This window comes from Sinocyclocheilus anshuiensis, unplaced genomic scaffold (genome assembly GCF_001515605.1).
Source record: "Sinocyclocheilus anshuiensis isolate Anshui unplaced genomic scaffold, SAMN03320099.WGS_v1.1 scaffold143, whole genome shotgun sequence".
Classification (NCBI taxonomy): domain Eukaryota; kingdom Metazoa; phylum Chordata; class Actinopteri; order Cypriniformes; family Cyprinidae; genus Sinocyclocheilus; species Sinocyclocheilus anshuiensis.
In genome coordinates this window covers 355,538-364,322 of record NW_015548197.1, presented here as the reverse complement: position 1 = coordinate 364,322, position 8,785 = coordinate 355,538, and the positions used below count along the sequence as shown (strand labels likewise).

The 8,785-nt window shown below is 34.1% G+C and overlaps 1 pseudogene; it reads right to left on the bottom strand.

Annotated features, from left to right (window-relative positions):
• The window catches only part of LOC107653226 (E3 ubiquitin-protein ligase Itchy-like), a 29,504-nt pseudogene that overhangs the window by 18,559 nt on the left and 2,160 nt on the right, over positions 1-8,785 (bottom strand).

Here is an 8,785-nt window from a genome sequence, read left to right as displayed (position 1 = left end):
GTTTAAAGGAAAAGAGCACTTTTAGATAAACAAGGCAATAATAGATGCACTCGTGGAGGAAGGAAAACAAAGTTATTTATGAACCGCAGGATTGCTTGTAATAAAGATTTGAATGCAAAAGAAAAGGCAGTAGAGCTGTCTATTTCTGTCACTGGTAAGTTTGTGATAACGCAAGAAAAGTAGTTTAAATGTTTTGCCACTTGCTTGAGCAACTTAATATTTAAATCTAGAAGTAAATGCAAAAGTAAAAAGCATTGAATAATGTGTTGCTTATATTTATTGTGTTTAAACATGTCTGTAAAAGATTGTATTACTGCACTGTGTAAAAAAAGAATCACAATGCTGAAAAAGCATTTTCAGTGACAATGTTTGGATTTGAAATCAAAATAAGGGATAAATGTTGTGTTTGTGGTAAACACGGATCAGTAGCAGACTCCTGTGTGAAAGCTGCTTCTCCTCTCACAAGAGTCACCTAAGAGGGGAATTCCCCCCATTTTCTAAAATGAAATTCAGGCCCTGAATAAATGTCTAAAAATCCTGATTGGAGTATCACTATAAATACTTATAAATGATAAAAAGAAGGCTTTTAAAAAATCGGTATCGGTGATCGGTATCGGCAGATACAACTTTCTGTGATCGGCCTCAAAAATTCTGATCGGAGCACCCCTAATTAAAACTGATCAAAATTGACAGTAAAGACACTTATGTTACTAAAAATTATATTTAAAATAAACACACTCCTTTTAAATCAGTCTATTAATCAGTGAATCCTGAAAAATAAAATGCATCACGGTTTCCACAAAACTATGAAGCAGCACAACCGTTTTCAACATTGATAATAATCAGAAATGTTTCTTGAGCAGCAAATCAGCATATTAGAATGATTTCTGAAGATCATGTGACACTGAAGACTGGAGCAATGATGCTGAAAATTCAGCTTTGATCACAGCAATCAATTACATTTTGACAGATATTCACATAGAAAACAGTTCTTTTGATTTGTAATAATATTTCACAATTTTACTGTTTTTACTGTAGTTTTAATCAAATAAATGCACCCCTGGTGAGAATTCTTTCAGAAACAGTAGTGTGTTTACATGATACACAGTAATACAACTTAATGTTAACAAATTCATCAAATTAAATTAACACTTATTTGACATAAAATGTACTAATATGTAATAATATTTACCAAAAAAAATTATTAATTATTTAAAAAATAGTTTCTGTTAATAGGCCATAAAAGAGTCACTGTCAGCTGATGCTGGCCAAAAATCTACCGATAAATAAGTCTGGATAATTTTGGCTTTTTTGACCTTCTTTTTGACTTCATCCGACATTTTTCAACATAAAACAGCAGAGCATTAAACATCTAAATGCTATAACTGAATATGTCCGTGCGTCCAGTCTCACCTGGGGAAGACGTGGGTCTGTGTGGGGTCGGCGGGGGAGGTCGCGAGGGTCGCGGGGGTCTCTGGGGTCGTGACCCTCTGGATGACACCGAAGGAGAGTCCATTCCGTTCACGCGGCCGTTAGGGGCCAACGGCTGATCCTGAGCGTCTGTGACCGATGGAGATGGATCTCTGCTTCTCCACAAAAACACAAGACATCAGACTCAGATGCTTAGTTGGAAATCACGTATGTAAAATGATTAGAGACATGTGACATTCCTGAACCAATCACAGGTTCCCTTCATCTCTGGTCCAAACAAACTACCATCGGCACAATAACAACTTAACCAAACAAAGTAGTTTCGCTTTCACAACGAAGCACACAGCGTCTTCAGGACATGGCGGCGGCGGCGGCAACAATACTACAGCGAGAATAAACGCCTTCTTTCTTTGCGTGAACATTTGGGCGGCGTTATGCAAATCTTCCCACATCGTGACGTAGATATGTGGGGGCGTGTTAGAACGAGCCGTTTTAGGTAGGTGTGGCTGACTCTTAACTTTTATAAAGAATATCTCTTTGGATTTCAGACTTTAGTCTTTGCAACTTTACAGATCTTCTTTATGCACCAAGAGCTTGTAACACTCCAAAGAGAAAGGAAAAATTGAAATCGCATCATATGACCCCTTTAAGAAACTGTATGTGCTAAAATGTCTTCATTTACACTTGCACTTTGACTAATCTGAAGATACCTTCTGCTTGAGTCTTCATGAATCTCAGATTCCCCATTTAAAGTATCTGGAAAACAATAACATCAGTTATTTGTGGTCTTTTTGGCATAAAATATTAAGTAGCACTGTTATTCAAACAAACAGAGCGACTGACTCTGGTTGTTGGCCTCGGCCGACTGGAACATTTCGGGATCCACCTGCAGACCGTCCCCAAACACACGGACAGATCGCCGATGTTATCCGACTGATCTCTGTCTGCGCACAGCTGCAGCGTCTGCACCACCTCACAGACTGAAAGAGACACAACCAAAGAGACACGCTGATGAAGAGACGAGTCCGAAAAGCTCCAAACAAAAACAATCAGCATTAAAATGGCACTCAACTTCATTACAACTGCTGATACATTCAAAGGGCATTAAAGTGCGCGAGACGTGAATTTATATTTATTTACAGAGGTACATCATGTCACACTTCTCTAGTAAGTTTCGCCTGTAAAGAATATCGGCCGATATATCGATATCGGCCCTTTTTTACTCCCTAATATCGGTCGGGCTAATATATATATAATTAAAATGTATAGTTTTTTCAATCTAAAATAAATTATTGAATGATTTATTTTATATATAATTTATATTTTTAATTTAATTAAAATATGTATATATTATAGATATTATTTAACATAATACATATTATACAGTTATATTAATTTATATCATATAATATAAAATACATTTATATTTTTAAATTTAAATTATTGAATGATTCATTAATTATATTTATATGTGTGTTATAATTATATTATTCATTAATTATATTTATATGTGTTATAATTACATTATAAAAATTCCACAATTATAGAAATGTATATTGTATAATATAAATTATATATCCTGTAATATTAATATATTTTATTTATAATACTGTGTGACAGCTGTCATAGCTGGTAAACATGATAACTTTTGTCATAATATGTGAAAGAGTAAATTCAGAAAAATCGATGAAACATTACTTACATAATTATATGTATATTTTTAAAATTAATTTTTGAATGATTTATTTTTTAAATAATGTTTTCGTTTTAATTAAAATATATCTAGATTTTATATTTAAATTATGAAAATTAAATCTAATAATTTATATTATACAATTTAATTTAAATTATAAAATACAAATTATAATTTATATATAATATCAATATTTTTTATTTAGATTTATATTAAAAACCTTGTCTATCTAATATTATAACTCCTGTTGGAGCTGGTAAACATGGTAACTTTTGCATGTTACATAAAAACAGTAAATGCAGAAAATCAATGAAACATTTTTTAATTTAAATTCAATTTTAAATTATTATTTTAATTCAAATGTATAAATATATTTTTAGATTTATATAACAAATGATAACAATATATCATAATTAATATATTTTACAATTATATAATTTAACTACATGATACAATCACTTACTAATCTAGCCCAATATTATAACTCCTGTCAGAGCTAGTAAACATGGTATTTTTTGTATGATATGTGCAAGGAGTATTCCGATAACAAAAATATGTATACTTTTTATAACTCAAAAAATAAAAAATAGAGAAAGAAGTCATTTTTGCTTTATAAAAACAAAACAGAAGGACTCTAGTGATCAACATTATGAAACAAACCCTGCTAATAGAGGCAGACTTGTGCTGTGCTCTTTAATGTGGTTACTGTGGTTAAAGCAGCAGAGCATAAACACTCACTCTTCATGTCATGTGTTTTGAGCGTCTCGCTGACGTCGAGCGTGGCCACGCCCAGCAGAATATCTGACTTCAGCGTCTGGTGACTCCAAACACGGAAGATCAGCTTGCTGAACGGAGTCACGATCCTGACGGATAAACAGCACAAACACACAATCAACTCGGCAAACACACCAATTATAGAGTCTATAGTGAGTTCTGACGCCATCGCCACTGACTGTTTAACAATGCCTTCACGTCAGGAGGACAAAAGCAGTTTAATAGAGAATTGAGCCGCATGACAATGTGCATCAGGAACTGGTCGAGCCTGTGCGAGATCACAAATACAGGCCTGAAATCAAGGCAAACTCACACAGTGAGCGGCTGCTTCCATTTGGGCGAGTGTGTGTTGTTGCATTTCTCCGTCTTTTTGGACTGGCCGTCCACACACACCTCCACGTACGGACTCGGGCCGAACCAGTTCTTCTTGCTGTCCTTGAGTTTGGCCGAGATCACTGCAAACAGGAAGAACAAATGGTCAAAACAACACCGCTGGGCCCATGCTGACTTCTGACGGATCTTTCACTAAACATTACCACAGAAAAGCAGGTTGTGTTGAGAGGGAAGTACAGGTTAAAATGCTTTTCTCTTTAAAAATGAAAATACACTGTATTGAAACTGTGTTTTAAAAAATAATGTGCATTAAATATGCACAAATTTGCATATTATTACAAAAGTGATTGTATAGAAAATGTCCATTTTTTGTTTTAATGTGATAAATTACTAATTATCGAGCTCTTTTATCAGTTTTTTTTTTTATTCCAAATTCTCTTAAAACTAGTAAAAGTATCAAAAACATTTTTGTTCATTGAAATAGGGCTGAAATAAAATCAAATATTAGATGAAAAACTTAAACTAAATTTAAATCAGACGTGTCGCCTTTGCAACTAACTGAAATAAGTTTAAGCACTAAAATTAGAAATAAATTAAAAAACGAAATGAGTGAAATGAAAAACTAAACAGAAATGAAATAAATCAAACCCAAAACAAAAATGAATGAAAAATGGAAAAAAATAATAATAATACAAAAGATGAATACTGAAAAAAATTAAGCTAAAAATAAAAAGAAAATGGAAAATATTAAATGAAAGCTAATTGAAGATATTAATAAAAATGTTAAAAGTATATAAATAATAAAATAAAATAACACTGGTCTGTAGCTATTAAGAAACATAAAATATTATGTTCACCATATGAGCAAAATATCGCTTCAAGACAAATTTTGAAAATTAAGATGAAATAAAATCTTAAAAATAAAATATTTATATTTACTTTAGATGATTTTTGGTTGGTCCAAATTGCACAGTCCTACTAAATGAAATTAATGTTGTTCAGTAGTTTAGTGTTTCACGCCATTCAGCACAAGCACAGAAAGAAAATGTTAATATATCAGAACTTTTAGGAAGTTTATTAACTTTCTATATTTTATTATTAACAGTCATGCACAAATAACACGCACACTTCTTGAAGATAATTTCCTTAGTTTGGAGATCTCTGCTGAATTAAAGCAAAAAACAAGCTCTGTGTTGTGCGTTCCTATGTGTATTTTTTGGCCTTTTATTCTATTTTATTAGCAATAATCGAGACGGAGATGGGAAAACTGGGACCTGTGCACCTCGGCTCCTTTACTGCTCTGTAACACCATCAGAATTGAAATATTAGCGTTCATTAATGTGGCAGAACATCAAAGTCCAGTGATCAGATGGTTGTGGATGAGGAAGAATGTCACATCAGATAAAATCACAGGTGGAAACATATGCAAACGTACCCACGATCTGCAGCTGCGCTTTCATAGGGAAGCCATTAGCAGGGCCTGCTTTAGCAACACTGCAGGCCATGACACAGGGCTACACTCAGACCTGCAAGCACAAAAAAACAAAACACACACACAACACATTAACATTCTGCTGGTATTAATAATGCACTAAGTTTGTGCATTTTCACCACATTATAGCTGCATGGCAAAAGCAACATGCAGTTCTGCTTGTTGATATCCAAAATAAATCTGATGATATAGATCTGATGACATGAATAAATAAATAAATAAAAATTTAGCAACTATTTCATCCTCAAAAGAGCTCATTAGACTTAGACTAAGTTTATAGCAGCGTGGGAACTTGTAGGCCTACATATAAACATTTTATTACGCAAAATCAGAATTTGCAATTTTTGAGAAATCACAGGTATTTTGTAAGTAATATGCATAAATTAACAGCCCTAAAAAGTAACTTCAAAGACATCTTAATATCTCTTAATTTCCAGGAAAATATACACTACCAGTCAACGGTTTGATGTCTGTACGATTTTTTTATGTGTTTGAAAGAAGTCTCTTATTCTCACCATTTATTTGATTATAATTACAGTAAAAATAGTAAAGTTGTGAAATATTTTTACAATTTAAAATAACAGTTTTCTATGTGAATATTTGTTAAAATGTCATTTATTCCTGTGATCAAATCTGTATTTTCAGCATTACTCCAGTCTTCAGTGTCACATGATCTTCAGAAATCATTCTAATATGCTGATTTCAAGAAACATTTCTGATTATTAGCAATGTTGAAAACAGTTGTGCTGCACAATATTTGTGTGGAAACTGTGATGCATGGTGTTTTAGGATATTTTGATGAATAGAACGTTCAGAAGAACGGCATTTATTTGAAATAGAAATCTTTTGTAACATTATAAATGTCTTTACTGTCACTTTTTATCAATTTTATGTGTCCTTGCTAAAAAAAAAAAAAATTTAGATTTTTTTCCCAATATTTTAAAATATTTAAAAAGTATTAAACATTGGTCAGCCTCAATTTTTTATATATTTAATATAATATAGATTTATTATCATTCAGAGGAACCATCATTTTTATTGTCGCCAAGCAGATTCTAAATATTTAATGCACAAAGTAAAAACAGTAAAAATCTAGTTAAAAAGTTTCCAAATAAACTAGGTCAGATTTTGATGACTATGACAAGACAATAAAAAATTATGCAATTTTTCCAAGAAATGCCTGACTTATCCGGCATGACAGAGGAACTGAAACTCAGGGAAACAAATCAAGCTCACCATATTCCAGAGCTGAAAACCACAGTAAATGATGAAACTAGGCAATCCACATTGAGTTCAATATCTTTTGAGAGGAGAAAAAATGAGATTGTGCTCTCATAGCCCTGAAAGTGTTGTCAGCTTTCTACGTGTCCTGCTGTAAAGAGATCCCAGATTACTGACGCTGGGCTCCTCCAGTTACGTCACAATCACACCGAGACGCTCAGAGTGAGATCTGAATAAACTTTCACTTGAGCTGATCTCTGGGTTAATTATTCATCGCTGATCGTGTATCGGGCCACAATAACAGCCCAGAGGAAAGACCGACGCGGACAAAGACAAAAACACACCAGCTAAAGCTTTTTAAATGGCACTGATAAGCTTCCAGGTTAGATATTACGACAGACGTGTTCCTTCATAATCGAAATGTCACTCAGCCAGAGAGAGAATCCGCAGAGTTAAACCAAAGACGAGTCAAAAGATGGGAGTTTCTTTCTGCTTCTGCCTGATATTTCCTCCGCGTCATCTTCACCATCGACACTTCCTGCTGTCAGTTTAATGTTCAGTGACTACGAGTTAATCATTGAAGAGCAAACACCCTTTCAGAACGTCAATCTGTTTGTTTGAGATACGCAACATAACAACAACTCCTGACCCGACCAATGGCGTGAGTTTGGGGGCGGGGCTATCTGTCAGATGGAGGGAGTGTTTGTGGCGATAAAATAAGCAAAAGATCCCATAGAAAAACCCAAGACTTATCTAGTGACTGGTATATCAGAGAGATTAACCACCTAGCAACCACTCACAACACCCTAGCAACGCTCATAATCCAAAAACTTCTTTTAAAAACTCAACAATACTCATTACAAAAGAGTACTGCTGAAGTACAGTGATTGTAATATCATAGTACTTTTATTTACCGCATGGCTGTCTGGAATATTTGATTGTGACGGCATTTTATAACCAAATCTACTAACAATTATTTTGGTAATCGATTAATCTGTCGATTATTTACTTATTAATCAGGTAAGCCTGGCAAATTACTTCTATATATATATAAGGTCCCTGTCTTCCACTATACCTAATGTGTGTTTTGTCCATAGAAATGTATTATTTACTACTGTAAAGCGATGTGATCTGATTACTTGTCGATTACTTTAATTATTAATGATTATTTGTGGCTGCCCTAATCAAATCATAGCTGTATGATCAAATCAACACTTAAGTTTTGCAAAGAAAGCAATGATATGTCATTGTCATACGGTATCATGTTCAAAAGAGATTACTTTCCACACTTTTAGGTACTTTTTTGTAAGTAACTACCAACCAGTGTTGGGGAAAGTTACTTTTAAAGGGGTCATATGATGTTGCTAAAAAGAACATTATTGTGTGTATTTGGTGTAATGAAATGTGTTTATGCGGTTTAAGGTTCAAAAAACACATTATTTTCCACATACTGTACATTATTGTTTCTCCTCTATGCCCCGCCTTTTTGAAACGCGTCGATTTTTACAAAGCTCATCGGTCTGAAAAGCGAGGTGTGCTCTGATTGGCCAGCTATCCAGTGCGTTGTGATTGGCCGAATACCTCAAGCGTGTGACGGAAATGTTACGCCCCTTACCATGCTGTGATGCCCTGTCCAGCCGGAGCGACGAGACAAAAACATTAAAACCCATATCGGATATCGTCCTCTTTTGGAAGACCAAACAAAGTAGTTTCGCTTTCACAACGAAGCACACAGCGCTTCACGACATGGCGGCGGCGGCAACAATACTACAGCGAGAATAAAAGTTACGCCTTCTTTCTTTGCGTGAACATTTGGGCGGCGTTATGCAAATCTTCCCACA